General features: G+C 37.5%; 1 long non-coding RNA gene across 3 annotated transcripts in view; it reads left to right on the forward strand.

Moving 5' to 3' along the window:
• Positions 1–431: 431 nt before the first annotated feature.
• The window catches only part of LOC119716122 (uncharacterized), a 34,481-nt gene continuing 17,946 nt past the window's right edge, over positions 432–16,966 (forward strand). For all 3 annotated transcript variants that reach the window (XR_005263845.2, XR_005263844.2, XR_005263846.2), the window contains exon 1: positions 432–583. This is a non-coding gene — a long non-coding RNA (uncharacterized lncRNA). The remainder of the gene's footprint in view (positions 584–16,966) is intronic.

Genomic DNA, 16,966 nt, shown 5'->3' on the forward strand with positions numbered 1-16,966 from the left:
AGGTGCAGAGTGCACCTTGCCCAAACCTTGCCCAAATAGTAGTTCAAGTAACTTAAGGCTGGCAAGAAAGGCCACTTATTTTTTTATTTTTTTTTGGTGCAAACAATAAAATGATGTAGGATTCTGAATGCTAGTGCAGTGAGTCATGTTCTTTATTTTTTTTTCCTTTTTTTTTTTTTTTTTTTTTTTTTTTTTTTTGCTGTTCATGTGCAAGATGCAGTATGTACATATGGAGAGAGAGAGAACCACCTGCTGGGCTTTTTAATAGGTATAATCCCACCTGATTTACTGTTGCTTATGACCTTGTGTTAGTTAGCTGCTGTAGATAATTCACTATTCATGTTAATTTGGTATGCCTACAAGTTATTAAATAACTTTAGTAAATATTAAAAAAAAAAAAAATTCTTGTGGTTCTTGTGTTTGACTATAGTCATGTTTTAGAGAGAAAATTGCCGCATTTGCTTGGATTTCTAATCTTAGAAGACTGTTCCCTTCCAAAGGTGTAGAAATCTTACATTTTTTCTTAACAGCTCCCTGCAGCTCCTGTGTTCATTGTCAGTGAACAAAAATGGAGGATTTCTAGGTAAGACTTACGTGAGCAGAAAGAACACCATGCAAATAGTTAACACTATCCAAATAGTTAAATATTGATGCCTTGTACAAATGATTAGTAGATAAATGTTCTTATCAGGTAGTATCAGCTTTTAAAACAGTAATTAATTTTCCTTTATCTGGGTACTGTAACAAATTCCAGCAAGGGATATGTATGTGTCTATTGATTAAAAATACATACTGTAAGTGTTAAAAGTAGGTCTTGAGCTGAGAATTTTACAGATTTTCTATTAATCTCCCCTGCTTAACAACTGTTCTGATTAATTTTCAAAATCATTTTGAAGATGTATTTTGAACCTAGTGGGTCGTAATTATAAGCCAAGTTAAATCCACATTTGTGATTGAATCCCTCCTCTATTCTTCTAGACTCATAACCTCTCCTCAATTATCATTATTCCTTCCTGTATCACTTATAGTAGTTTCTGGTCAGAAAGTGCAAATGTTCTGATTGTGTTCTTAGAAAGATAAGTAACTTTTAAAATAATTTGTTAAATAATTATTTGATTTTATATGGAAATTTTGAACTAGTCCATACATATGGTAACACAAAGCAGGAAACTTCACATTTCCATGTGCGCTATAGCTATTAAAAAAAGGAATCACAAAGGAAAGAAGACCATAGGAAATAAATACTTTGTTCACTCCTTTCTGTTTCCAAATGAATCTCATAGTCATTTGTCTTTCAGTTACTGCACACAGCTCCAGCAGAGACTTTTTGACTAGCTGTTCTTATTGCTGCTCATTCATATTATATAAGAAATTATCCCCACATAAAAATTGAGATTCTTGTTAATTACATCTGCTGTAGAAAATGTAATTTGTCCCTTTTGAGTTAGATTGAGTTAGAGTTTGAATTAGGATTTCCAAACCTGTAGATTTGGAAGTGTATAAACAGTATAGATCAAGACTTTATGACTCTCCAAAGACAGAAAAACTGGAATTATTGAATGAAAATAAATAAATAAATAGATAATAAAAATTGAATGCAAATCCTTAGCAGATTAGAGAGATAGCTTTCTAATAGATTTCTTCTTCTGTGTCATTAAAGAATTATGCAAAAAAAAAAAAAAAAAAAAAAAAAGTAATGAAAGGGGGAAAGGAATTATGCATAAAAGAAGAATCAAGAGAAAAAAATGAAAAATAAAGAAGAAATGATAACATTTGTTAGGACATTGTCAGAGGGAATAAAAAAATGGTGTAAACATTAGAATCTTCTCCCAAAGGCCCCAGATAAAAATGTCTGGAAGCTGGTGACCCAGATAAAACATGAATGAATACAAATGATCATCTGTGAAGGGCTGGAGATAATCCAACATGAGGATATGGCAGTTTTTGAAGTCAGTGATTAATCAGTGAAAGCATCTGCCTCTGGGGCTGCTGATTACAGATACATGCCTACAGTTCAAAGGAAGAGCAGTAACTATCCTGTAACAAGTAAAATTTTGGAGGATAGAGGTTAGTCTCAGGTAAAGCTTTTCATCTCACTAGTCTGTCATGATTCCTTCTTGCCTTTTCCATAAAGAAAATTGCCTTTCCCAAAGGTTCCTGAAATCACAGACTCAACAAATTTCCTGATAGAAACTAGTGCACTATGAAACAGCTCTTTAGGAGCAGTAGAAACTGTAGGGGTTTGTTTTGTTTTGTTGTGTTTTTCAGAAAAAAATATCAGGAAGTGAGGACTCTGTTTTCATGCCAATTGTTGAAAAGAACTTTGTAATTTCACTGCCATTATAAACTTCATAAAGATGCTTATACCTTTGTTAAAAATTAACCAAGTTTGTAGGAGAGCACTTCACTTGTGTTATATATATATATATATATATATATATATATTTCTTTCAGGAAAGCCAGTGTTATCTATTTCTACATGTCTCTTCCTTCACCTTTCTGTCTTTAGTGATATCGTCTAAACCCATGTCCTGGTTTCCGTTGAGATAATTTTCTTCATGGGGACTGGTATGGTGCGGTGTTTTGGATTTAGGAGAAAAATAACATACTGATGTTTTAATTGTTGCAGATTAGTGCTTAAATGGAGTCAAGGACTTTTCAGTTTCTCTTGCTTCCCTGCCAGCAAGGAGGCTGGGGGTGCACAAGAAGCTGGGACAGAACCAGGACAGCTGACACAAACTGTCCAAAGGGATATTCCATACCATATGGCAGCATGCAGAACAATAAAATCTGGAAGGAGTTGGATGGAGGGGAGAGGGCACTGCTCAGTACTGGCCGGGCATCATTTGGCGGGTGCTGAGCATTTTCATTGTGCAACACTTGGTTTCTATATTAATATTAATATATTAATATTAGTGTTGTTGTTGTTATTATTATTTCCATTCCTTTTCTGTCCTATTAAACTGTCTTTAACCCAGCCAAGAGTTCTGCTTCAGCTGCCTCCCTCCCTCCTCTCCTCCCCCTCCCCGTTCTCTCTCCTACCCCTGTTCTCTCATCCATCCCCTATTCCACTGTGGGGGAGTGAGCAAACAGCTGTCTGTTTAACTGCCTACAGCTAACCACAACAATGTGCTATATTGCTTCATGTTTAGCCCCTGTTGACTGTACCTTTCCTGTGATGTTCCTGTTGAACTTGTTAACTTAAATGTAAGGGTCACCTGTCCTTGTCATTAAGAGGCACCCTGTCTTAAAGAAGTTAAAGTCCAAAGAACAACATATCAAAGAGGTTAACAGCAAATGAAATGGTGCGTTTCAGTGTTACTTTGGAAGTTCATTAAAATTTAGTACCTGTTATTAGTATTTTCAAGATCTCAATTTCCATTGAATCATCTGATTTTGCCTTTCTAGTTTCGTTAATAATTCAAAAACTTTTGTTTTCAACACCTCATGTCAGCATCTCTGCCAGCATCATGCTAATAATTTTAACTTCACTGGAATACATATATATAAAAAAAAAGATTAGTACAGACACAGATTTTGAAGCATAAATTCCAGCCTTGCAATAGTGATCAATCAAAAGAAATGTATTTTCGACTGAGGGACACTTGTAGGCTAAAGAGGATGTTAATAAATAAATAAATACATGAAAATCATATTTTTAAGTATGCTAAATAAAATCATATGTTTGTACTGCAGAGAACATTCATATAATGTTTAGCTATAAAATGCAAGCAGATCTTATCATGGAAACATACCATAGTTTGTTATTACCTACTAGTTAGTATCATATTACCAAACACTGACATTTAAATGGTGAGAAACAGAGTGACTAGATAAAATGAGTGATAAAATGTGAGAGAAAAAGGGGGGGAAAAGAGAGACTATGTGTAAACCTTTGTGTTCTGATTCTGCTATTAGTTAGGCTTATACTAGGAAAGGAAAAATCACCCCAGAAATAGTAATACTTTATCAAAATTTCCTTTTTTGTTTGTTTGTTTGTTTGTTCGTTTTTTCATTTACACTTACAAAATGCATTTATATATTTCATCTCTGCAGAGATGTCATCCACGATTCCTATGTTCTCCATGTGAAAATTGTTTATCAAAAGAGAAATAAAAACATTTTCATAAAAAGAAAAAAATGGCTGTCATACATGTAAAATTAGCAAACTCCACCAACCTTTCTTGTTCCTTTATGCACTCAAAAAGGAAATCTTTTCATATTTTAGTAGACTCCTCTTTAGGCTGAAAAGAAAAAAAAAAACAAAAACAAACAAACAAACAAAAAACAAACAAACAAACAAAAAAGCACAAAATGTTTGGTGATAGGATGGAAACTGCCAGAAAAACTTCAATCCTGGATATGGGGAGAGCAGACTTCAGGCTGTCAGGGGGCAATTTAGTAAGCTACCCTCAGAAACTGCTTTTGAAGATATTGGGGGTCCAGTGCTGGTCAATTTTTAAGAACCACTTAAGAACACAGGAACAAGTAATTCAAAAACGTCAGAAATCAAGCAGGTATGACAGAAGTTCAGTTAGGCTGAGCAGGGATCTTCTAGATCTTATGTAGAAGAAGAAATTGTATGGCCTCTGGAAGCAAGTTCAGGAGGGCTACAGAACTGGTCCTTGCCATTGTAGGGAAAAAAATGTGAGGCTCAATGAGAGTTGAAGCTGGACAGTACTGTGGGGGACAATAAAAAGTTCTGCTTTAAGTATGTTAACAGCAAAAATAGGAGATAACATTGGTCCATTACTTGGTGAGGGCAGTCACCTCACAAATAAGGATGTAGACAAAACAGAAATGTTTAATGTTTTCACCTCTGTCTTCAACATCAATGATGAGCCCCGGGACCCAAGGTGCCCTGAGTTGGCACGGTACTCAGAGAGCTGGCTGATATCATTGCAAGACCTATCTCAATTATTTTTCAGTAGTCTTGGGAATCTGAAGTCCCAGTCAACCAAAAGCTCGCAAATGTTGTTCCAAGTTTCAAGAGGGGTAAGAACCCCTTAACCAGGACCCTGGTAATTAAAGGCCTCACTTCAGTGTCTTGTAAAATTGTGGAGCTTATTCTGGGAGTTATTGAAAAAGATCTGAAAGACAATGCAGTCCTTGGTCAGAATCAACACAGGTTCATGTGGAAAGCAGAAAGTCCTCTTTAACAAACTTAATTTCCAATTATAACAAGGTCATCCACCTAGCTGACCAAGGAACGCCAGCTGATGCAATCTTTTTGGATTTTAGCAAAATTTTCAATACTGTTTCTCACAGAATCCTTCTGAATGAAAAGTCCATCATACAGCTAGACAAAAACATAATGCGATGGGTGAACAATTGGCTGATGAGTTAGGCTCAAAAGGTGGTTATATTCAGCTAGCAACCAGTCACTGGTGGTGTTCCCCAGGGCTAGTTCTCTTGAATGTTTTTTGTAGATGATCTGAATGCAAGACTCAAATAAATACAAATTAAGTTTACAGATAACATTGAACTGGGAGACTCCATCAAGGGTAGAGAGACTTTGCAGAGAGATCTCGACACATTAGCAGGCTGGGCAATCACCAACGTCATGTAGTTGAACAAGAGCAAATGATGGACTCTGCACCTGGGACAGGGCAAGCCTGGATATATGAGGAGGGTAGACAGCAGCTTTGTGGGAGCCAGCATTTGTTATTGTTAGTTACTGTTACCAGTCATTGTTAGCCAGCAGACAGAAGTGCCTGCTCTACTTGGAGCTGGTGTGACCTCACCTTGAGTAGTGTGTAGTTTGGGGTGTCACAGCATTAGAAAGACTAAAAACTATTAGAGAGTGTCCAAAGGAGGGCTACAAAGGAAGCTATGATCCTTCTCAAGTACCCATTTCATCAGTTTATAGAAGAATAGAAATATTCACACTGAATTTGTTTATCCATTAAAAATAATAATAATAATATTAGCTGTCACTCCAATGATTACAGAACAAAGAAAATATTTAAATTTTGCATAAAGTTTTTGCACATTTTACTTCCTTTCAAATGTAGAAGGAAAAATTGAATGACATCAGATTTTTCTGAAGAGGGAATTTTGGGAAATCTGTCACAGGGACTAGTAAGATAGCACGCTATCAGTAACAAATCCCAGACTTATTGCTAGTCACCCACAACTGTGCTGTAATTACGGCTTCTCTTTAAGGTGTTTTTGAAATACGTTCTCTGGCAAAGCCAGTAATAACTAAGAGACATGGAATAGATCTATGTGAATAAAAAATATCTGTGGGACAACATTGCACATCTGTGAGGTTCCTGCTCTGACAGCCATTTAATTGTTCCTGGTTTCTGGATTGCCTCCCTTATGGAGTCACCAGCTCTTGCTGCTTCCTGACATTTAGGCAAACCATCAAAGAAAATCTTGGAAGGAGTCAGTAAGCTTTGAAGAATAAGTAAGCTATCTTCTTTTAGAGATACCATGCCTACTAATGAAACTTTCATTAAAAATAAAAAAATAAATAAATAAATAAATAAAAAGGAAGAAAAATATTGCTTTTTTAGCTAAAGAGAGAAACCAGACACATTTTTGATGGACACAATCTTTATGGGGAAATTAGATGCTAGCATTTTAAAGAGAACTCATGAAGTAATTGATTGTAATTTTTCCTCTGAAATGTTTCTGACAATAAATGAATTGTCAAAATTGAAATCATTCCCACAAAAGTATGGTCTTGATTAAATTCTCAGTCAGATTGGTCAGATTAAATTCTCAAAAAAAATAAATATATATATACATATATATATATATAGAGAGAGAGAGTGAGCAAATTTAAAATTGTCAAATCATTCAACTTCCCACTTTCTTTAAGTAGGAAACTTCTATATTAATTTGTAGAAGACTATTAATCTATAATGTTTGTTTCAGATGATAACATCTCTATATTCAAAATTATAAACTATTCTCATTGTTATCATTTTTATATTCCTGATATTTCTTATTCCCTTTGGTTTACTAATTTATGTATGAAGGAAAGATTAATTATTTACTTTGGGGATAAACTCTCCTGCACACTATCGTTTATTTGTATTGTTATATTTGCAAAAAGATAAAAAGTAAAATGTACTGAACATGAAAAAGAGTAAAATGGGAGAGAGATCCTTAGAAAAAAACACAGTAGGTCTGGATGATTTCAGAAAATCAATATTGAATATTGATATCTGTATTTTTATTTACATATGTTATTTATTTATTTATGGTAGATCTTGTATTGCAAAGGTAGTTCTATGTTATAATGTTTATGAGTGAGTAATCTAGTCCCTGGTCAAGCAGAGCCATTTTATCCTTCAGGTTTGACATCTTTGTTCTAATAGGATATTGATTTCTATCACAGGAAAATTAAAAATGGTCAAACTTACTTATTTTCAAAGTATTTATATTCAGCATTCAGACAGATAATGTTTAATGTTGATAGAAAGCACAGTTCACCTTTTGGATAATAAATAATCTATTTAATAATTAAAATATTTTTCAGGAACTACTTTATAACATGTAGGATTGAGTATTTATTTTATTTTAATTGTCTTTCTCATTTTCTTTATATTTAGTTCCACTGAAAAAGTACAAAAATTGGTGCTATAGCAACACCTGGATACACAGGTGTCTTATGATAGATCTTTACTCTTTCGTCTTTTCTATAAATGCCTGAGCTTGGGAGGAACAGAAAAAAATAAGTAAACAGACTTAGTAGAATGTAAAAAAAGGGAGTTGGCAAGTTCCAGAAAACAAACAAACAAACAAACCAAAACAAAAAAGCTCTTAAAATCTATTTTCATTTAAGGAAAATATTGTAAATATTACTACTAAATATTACTGAAATATTACTGAAAAAAAAAATATATATATATAAGAAAGTATTTCCCAAAGTTATTTCAAGGAAAGCTTTTTGTTTGTTTGTTTTTCCTTTTTTTAACACTTCATCTTCTATTTATTTTTACATACGTTTTACTATATGTATTCACAATCTTACCAGTATGTAAACCTTTTCCATATTTGCAACAATATAATGAAGCACCATTCTGGCAACATCACTTTTTCAGGCTTGGTATGAAAAATCTTATCACTATATCTTATCTTCAGATTTCATGTTATGTGTAATCCAAAATTGTTGCTTTTTACTCATATTATAATACTCTTGGAAGATTTTGTGAATTCCAACATGTAAAAGCTACTGAAATAGCCTCACATAAACTTGGGTTAGTTAAAATATCTACATTGTGCTTTTTCAAATAAGCTGAGGCTATCGGCTCTAGGGCAGACACGTTCTGCAGCAGAGTGGGGGATCAAGGTGGGCAGGGCTTTTTTTCAGGCATCGAGGCCACTTGAGGCAATTAAGGGAGCCTCCAGGACCTGGCAGACCTTGCGAGGGAGGCTGACAAGGTGCGGGTGGAGCCAACAGCACCCCCTCCCCTGCCGTTCAAAGGCAGCCCCTAGGGAGCTGGGTGACCAGGACAGGCAAAGAGGGTGTGGCGCAGCAGTTCGTGCAGGCAGGGTGGGAAAGGAGGGCATCCTCACTGCTCTTTTGCAGCAGTCTTTCCCATCGATACTTGTAATCTGCTCGTGAAGAGCCCAGCCACAGTATCCACCAGGCAGAAAAAACATGGCCTCTGCATCTCTTGTGGCCTTTCCAGCCAGTCACCAATGTGGCTACTCAGACAGAGGTCTCGGGGAAACATGCAGCTGTCCAGGTCTTGGGCTGCAGGGTGTGTCTGGGTCTTTTGTCGGTATGTGACAGCAGTGAGTATGCCTGTGGGAGGTGTGCCCAGTTTGAAGAGCTGCTCAGCCAGGTAGTGGAGCTTTGGGAGAAGGCGAGTAGGCTCAGGAGCATCAAGGAGTTAGAGAGGGAAATTGACTGGAGGAGATGTGCTCTGTCTTCTCTGAGACAGGTTCATGAGCCTGCCACAGCAAAAGTGTCTCCTGCTACACAGAAGACAAAAGTTCCCTCATCCCGCCAGGCAGTAGGAGTCAGTACACCTAGTAGGCACCTAGGCCAAGGGGGGGAATGGAGGGAGGTTCCTGCTCAGGGTGGTAGGTGAGCCCTGTCCCTGCCGACCTCACCTTCCCATCTACCCTTATACAACAGGTATGACTCTCTAGAACATGACAGTCAAAATAACGACACAGGTGAAAGCCCATCCCAGTTGGAGAGGGTGCCTAAAGCAAGGCAACCTACCCCCTGCATTGCTACAACTTCTGTTAAGAAAGAAAGGTTATCGTCATGGGGGACTCCCTTCTGAAAGGGACAGAGGGCCCAATATGTCTACTGGACCCAATCCATAGGGAAGTCTGTTGCCTTCCTGGGGCTCGGGTGAGAGACATTGCTAGGAAAGCCACTTGCCTGGTACGGCCCACCCGCTACTGTTTTCTTTCAGGCTGGTAATGATGAAGTAGCAAGTCTGAGAGCAATCAAAAGGGACTTTAGGGCTTTGGGGTGACTAGTTAAAGGTTCAGGGGCACAGGTTGTGTTTGGGGGGATCGATGCTGATAAGCAGACTTGTCATATTAATACGTGGCTTTGGAACTGGTTCAACCAGCAGAACTTTGGGTTTGTTGATCATGGGAAGGTCTATGCGACACCAGGCCTGCTGGCACCAGATGGGATGTGCCTTTCTCAGAGGGGGAAAAGGATTTTTGCTCACGAGTTAGCAGGGCTGATAGATAAGGCTTTAAACTAGAGCCAAAGGGGGGAAGGGATAAAAACAGGCCCACCGATGATAAGCTAAGGGATGGTATACTAGAATCAGAGGGACTGTTTGCTAGTGAGGTCCTTCGGTCTGCTCTAAAAGGTGCTGTGTATATGGAGGCACATTTGAAGTGCTTCTACACAAATGCACACAGTATGAGGAATAAAATGGATGAGCTAGAATTGTTGGCCCAGTCCCACAGTTATGACATCATCAGCATAAGCGAAACCTGGTGTTCTCCCACGTGCCTGGTGACAGGACGAGGGGGAATGGGCTTAAGTTGCGCCAGGGGAGTTTTAGGTTGGATGTTAGGAAGAACTTCTTTACTGAAAGGGTTGTTAGACACTGGAACAGGGTGCCCAGGGAAGTGGTGGAGTCACCATCCCTGGAAGTCTTTAAAAGACGTTTAGATGTAGAGCTTAGGGATATGGTTTAGTGGGGACTGTTAGTGTTAGGTCAGAGGTTGGACTCGATGATCTTGAGGTCTCTTCCAACCTAGAAATTCTGTGATTCTGTGATTCTGTGACTGGTGTGTCACAAGAGATGGTTACAGGCTCTTCAGGAGGGACAGGCAGGGTAGGCGAGATGGGGGCGGGGCGATGTATGTGAAGCAGGGGCTGGACTGTGTGGAACTTCAAGTTGACAGTAGCAAAGTCGAGAGCCTCTGGGTAAGGATTAAGGGACAAACAAATAAAGGGGATGTCGTTGTGGGAATCTATTACAGACCATCCGGACAAGATGACAACGCCGATGAATTATTCTTTGTGGAACTAAGAGATGCCTCGAGACCAACTCCCCTTTTCCTTATGGGGGACTTCAACTTGCCATACATCAACTGGGATCACCACATTGCTGACATGAGCAAGTCCAGGAGTTTCGTAAAACACCTAGATGATGACTTCTTGGTGCAGGTGCTAAGGGAGCCAACTAGGAAAGGTGCCCTCCTAGATCTATTGCTGGAGAACTGAGAGGGTCTTGTGGGGGACATGGCAATTGGCGGCCATCTTAGTCATAGTGACCATGAAGTGGTTGAGTTTAAAATTTTTGGTGATAGAAGTAAAAGTGCCACGAAAACTTCAGCCCTAGATATGGGGAAAGCAGACTTCAGGCTGCTCAGGGAACTAGTTAGCGAGGTCCTCTGGGAAACTGCTTTTGAAGGCACTGGCATCCATCAGTGCTGATCAGTCTTTAAGCACAGTCTTTACGCACAGCCTCCTAAAAGCACAGCATCAGGCAATTCCAAAATATCAGAAGTCAAGCAGGCAGGGCAGAAGGCCGGCCTGGCTGACCAGGGATCAACTACTGGAGCTTAGGTGAAAAAATAAAGTCTACTGCTGCTGGAAGCAGGCTCAGGCAACATGGAAGGAATACAGGGACACTGTTTGCATTTGTAGGGAGAAAATTCATGTGACCAAAGCTCAATTAGAGTTGAAGCTGGCCATGTCTGTTGGAGACAATAGAAAGGGATTTTTAGATATGTGAACAGAAAAAGGACCAAAGAAAACATAGATCCACGACTTGATGGGGAAGGTCACCTCACAGACAAGGACATAGGCAAAGCAGAGACATTTAGTGCCTTCTTCACCTCTGTCTTCAATACTGACGATGGGCTTCAGGACCCAGGGTGCTCTGAGCTGGAGGACCATGACAGTGGGAACGATAAACGCCCAACTGACCCTGAATGTTTGCGGGATTTGCTGCTCCACCTGGATCCATACAAGTCCATGGGTCTGGATGGGATTCATCCCAGGGTGCTTAAAGAGCTGGCTGATGTCATTGTGGGACCTCTCTAAATTATTTTTCAATGGTCTTGGAAATCTGGAGAGGTCCCAGTAGACTGGAAGCTGGCAAATACTGTACCAATGTTCAAGGGCAAGAAAGAAGACCCTGGCAATTTCAGTCCCTGGCCTGTCAGTCTCACATCAGTGATGGGTAAAATTATGGAGAAGGTGATCCTTCAAGTTATTGAAGCACACCTGGGGGACAATGCAGTCACTGATCTCAGCCAACATGGGTTCATGAGGGATAGGTCCTGATTAACAAATTTGATTTCCTTTTATGATAAGATCACCCATCTAGTTGATCAAGGGAAACCAGCTGATGTGATCTTTTTGGATTTCAGTAGTTTTTTACATGGTTTCCCATATGATTCTGTGGGACAAAATATCCAGCATACAGCTAAACAAAAATATCACACAATGGGTGAGCAATTGGTTGATGGGCAGGGCTCAAAAGGTTGTGGTAAATGGGGCCACATCAGGCTGGTGGATGGTCACCAGTGGGGTCCCCCAAGGCTCCATTTTAGGGCCAGTCCTCTTCACTGTTTTTATAAATAGTTTGGATGTAGGACTAAAAGGTGTTTTGAGCAAATTTGTTGATGATACTAAGCTTGAAGTAGCTGTGGACTCTGTTGAGGGTGGAAATGCCTTGCAGAGAGATCTGGACAGACTGGAGAGCTGGGCGATCACAAACCGCAAGAAGTTTAACAGGAGCAAGTGCTGGGTCCTGCACCTGGGACAGGGCAACCCAGTCTGTCATCACTCAGTCTGTACCTCTGTATACGTACAGACTGAGTGATAAGATGCTGGAGAGTAACCCCATGGAGAGGGATCTGGGGTTTGTGGTTGACAGCAAGTTGAATATGAACCAGCAGTGTGTCCTGGCAGCCAGGAGGGCCAACCGTGTCCTGGGGTGCATCAAGCACAGCATTGCTAGTTGGTCAAGAGAAGTGATTGTCTCACTCTGCACTGGAGCAGCCTCACCTCGAGTACTGTGTGCAGTTTTGGGCACCGCAGTACAAAAAGGATGAAAAACTGTTGGAGAGTGTCCAGAGAAGGGCTACAAAGATGGTGAAGGGCCTAGAGGGGAAGACGTAAGAGGTGCGGCTGAGGTCACCTGGCCTGTTCAGCCTGGAAAAGAGGAGGCTGAGGGGAGACCTCATTGTGGTCTACAGCTTCCTCATGAGGTGGAGTGGAGGGGCAGGCACCTATGTATTCTCTTTAGTCACCAGTGATAGGACCCGCGGGAATGGTGTCAAGCTGAGGCAGGGGAGGTTTAGGCTAGACATCAGGAAGAGGTTTTTCACTGAGAGGGTTGTGGCATACTGGAACGGGCTCCCCAGTGAAGCGGTCACTGCACCAAGCCTGTTGGAGTTTAAGAAGCGTTTGGACTGTGCACTTAGTCCCATGGTCTGAAATTTTGGGTAGACCTGTGTGGTGCCAGGAGTTGGACTCAATGATCCTTGTGGGTCCCTTCCAACTCGGGATATTCTATGATTCTATGATTCTATGATTCTATGAGCTAAAACTGTTTGAAATTATGCCTAATTTTCAAGATTAATGATTTTGGAAACTAGTGTTACTGCTACAGAGGTATGATTCTTGTAGTAAGGTTTATTGCAATGTATTTCAAAGTCTTTAGGATTCAAAGTAATCTGGTATCCAAATATTCTTTGAAATGTAAAAATAAACAAACAAATAAAAAGTTTAAAACTGGAAAATTCTTTGGCATTCAATCTGTAATCACAAATTAATATTCAGCAAAATACTTATTTTTATCAGACAACTGATTTGTTTTGCTGTTATTTACAATGTTTTCTTTTATTCCATCTATATTAAAATAAAAAACTGGGCTGGAAATGTGATCATTTAAAATAAAATTTCTTATTACCTAGATTATGAACCTAACTTTAAAGTCATAGTTACAGATTTCATGGTTGCTCATGGACAATGTTAAATACATACATAAAATTCGTATTTATAAAAGCAACATTTTACTCCTTCATTTACTTACGTCACAGAATAAATGTATGTACTTTTATATTTTCTCTTTTGCCCTGTTTGTATACTGAACTTAAAAAACAAAAACAAACAAACAAAGAAACAAACAAACAAAAAAAAACACACTCTTACTTGGTAAAAGTTATAAAGTAAGCAGGTGTTTTAATTTTAATTGTTTTATCCCAGCTTCTTTCCTGAAAAATAGGGTTGTAAATGCATAATGCTAGGAATAGTTTGGAAAAATAAGATGTTATAGTGTAGCGGGGAAACCAGCCCCTAGTAATCTGTATGCTGACTGACTTTTTATTTCGTAATTATATTGAATCCGTTCTTAAACCTTTGGTTTTCTGGGCAGTGACATCTTTTGCATAACATACCATCATTATGCCTTACTAATACATCATTTACATGACAGCTCCAATGGCATGCTGAAGCAACAGCTCATCAGAGCTTCAGCACACTGATGATTTATCACTGTAACATATCATCAGAAAGAGGCACACTAATAATATATGATTAAAAAAAAAACAGAGGAATATTATGCAGAAATGTAACTAGTAAACTTTAAAAGCATCATCACTGATGTAAAAGCGTTTATATTCTTGCACAATGTCACATTATTGTCTCCTACATGCTGTGTCCACTCACCATGAAGCTCTATGCACATACAAGGTTTCAACACTGTAGTACAATATCTTCAGCTTGTGTTGTCATGAGACAAAGGTTTAACTGTGCTCAAGCATCTGATTTAATTCTCATCTCTAATAACATAACAGTCATAACAGTATGGACTATATGATGGACTAGTAACATGATTCTGAGAAGTGCTCTCAGCAATTATATCCCTAAATATGATGCAGTCAAAGTAGACTGTGGCATTTACATGTATTATTACTAGTTACAAGGTCAAAGTAAATGGCATAGGAAACATAAAATGAAAACTGGATACACAGACAATGTATTGCTTTAAGATTTTCTGCTAAATATGTTCTTGCATTTGGAAAACTTTGCTACAGTATTCAGTTTTTTGGTCTCAATCTTATTAACTTCTTGAGTAACTTCTTGGGAACGCTGCTCCTTTTCTGTAGAATATTTTGAGGTACCCAGAAATCATTCTTAATTCTTATGTATAATTTTTTGAAACATCTCATCCTTTTATATTATATTATCATATTATTAGTGAGTGATATATATATAAAAAAATCCAATACGTGTAAGAAGTTGGATATTCCCAGCTATCCAGAGGAATCATTCTAATTGAAAGAGTCATAAAAATGAATTGCTAAAGATGTTCTCATTAATTTATAGACTTTTGTTTTGTTATCTGTTAGAAAACATCAGCAGACCAAGATAGTGATAATTGGAGAAGAATGTATTATATAAAGATATATATATATATATATAAATTATATATATTTATAGATTATATAAATATAAAACCACCACATAGAAGCAGACGTATGCACTTATGCACATACAGACCCAAAATTCATATAACAGCCAAATCAAAATTATTTGGTACCCAAGAATGGAAACATATTTCATTAGTTAACTGACCCAGAGAAAAATATTTTCTGCATTACTTATGGAGACCATTTAGGAACAAGTACAATGCTTATATATCTTCAACATAGTGTACATAACTTGGCTAACTAATCAATTTATGCTAATCTATTTATTTAAAGCATTTAAATCTAAATGACCTTTATAAATCAGACCTTTTTCTGTTTTCACAGATTTTTCTCTACAGAACCTTCCATTATGGGCCATCCTTTGTTTAACTGTTTTGTAATCACTGACGAAAGTAAAACTATTTTGGAGGTACCTGCATGTTATCTACAGTGCTAACTTTAGAATTTAAGCCCAAAATGGACAAACCTTATAGTTTCACCTGAACTGCTGATTTGAATTTTTCTGTGCACCAACAAGATTTTTTCTTACAGTTCTAATCTTACTCTGAGATATCACACAGAGAACAATAGAGGAGGTGTAATGTTTTCCTTCTCTAAGGATCTCTACTTACATACATATATAAACTTTTTTTTTTTTTTTTTTTGGGGGGGTGGGGATAGACTTATTTTTTGCTGTGTCTCTTTCTGAACTCTCCTCATGTTGCAGGTTTGTTTTGTTTTTCTGAGAAATTACAATTAATATATCATTCCAAACCAATGCTAGGTTAGGTAAGGTCAAAAACCTCCCATAATCTTGAGTTCCATGGACCTGTTCTTTGCCAGATCTATAGTATTATCTTTCACTTTGTTCAACATCCACAGTTTATTCTTCCCTTTGCTCCCACAGTTCAATTGTATTCAATTTAATTGTTACTTTTCTTAAACTCAAAAAGAAAAGTTTCCATTTCATTACTACTTGACATGGTATTACTATTTCAACATAAAATTTGAATGACATGTTTGGTAGGTAACAGAATGTTTAGCTTAGTTAAGCTATTTCATGCTACTTGTATTATGGAAATAATGCAAATGTGTTGGTTTTGTTGTTGTTTTAGTTGTTCATTTGTTTAAATTCAGTATGGCTAGTGAAAGTGCATTTTATTTTACTGTCTTAATTTTCTTTGGAATGTCAAAGCATTTTAATCATCTGACCTGTTTTTACTACCTTATTTTTGGGCAATCCTCCTGAAGAAAATAATTATTTAAAATAACTGAAATTACTGCAATTTTACTGCAATCTGCAGTAAAATGATGAACATTTTCAGGTCCCATCTTTTCTCAACAGGATTCCCTGACCAATTCTAGAGGTCACCAGTGGAGGTGATTTTTCTTGAGCAGTGATTCAAAATGGTTTAAATCTTGGCATATACTGAGAGTTTGTATTTTTGCTTTTCTATGCTATGTTGCAAAAGGCACCAAGGAGTCCCGGGGTTCTGTCGTTTGTTATCTGTGTGCTGTCTTTAGGTGCTCTGGATTGACTAGGTAATCCAGGTTTTCATTTCTGTCCAGAAAAAATGCTGATTTACTCAGCTTTTCAAGATATAGAAACTCTAGTGTTATCCTAAGTTCGTTCTATTTCTATTCTAAGTCCAGTAGTACTAGTTGGAATAGATAAATTAAGAACAAGACTAAATGAAATGAAATTATTCCACTCATGTTAGCACTACTATCAAAGAGTTTCTAATTAGTGATGAATTAACTATACACAGGAATAGGAACCTTCTGATGACAAGGACAAAAAAGAAAAAAAAAAAAAAAAAAGGAAAAAAAAATACCTGCTAGGATAAGGAACAGTAGCATATAATAGTTTTAACACTAATTGATATATTTGCCTAGTTAGTTTCCTGCTATCTCTTTTATGACTTAAATTGCTTTGATGGATCACAATGAAACAACATATTAATCTTTAGCCATATAAATAGATAAAAATAGAAATAAAAAATAGATAAAAAGATATAAATATATCTTTTCATATGTCTAAACACAACATATAGTCATATCACTAGATCAGGACCATCTTTTATTATAAATACTT

The sequence above is a fragment of the Anas platyrhynchos genome, chromosome 2, assembly GCF_047663525.1.
Source record: "Anas platyrhynchos isolate ZD024472 breed Pekin duck chromosome 2, IASCAAS_PekinDuck_T2T, whole genome shotgun sequence".
Classification (NCBI taxonomy): Eukaryota; Metazoa; Chordata; class Aves; order Anseriformes; family Anatidae; genus Anas; species Anas platyrhynchos.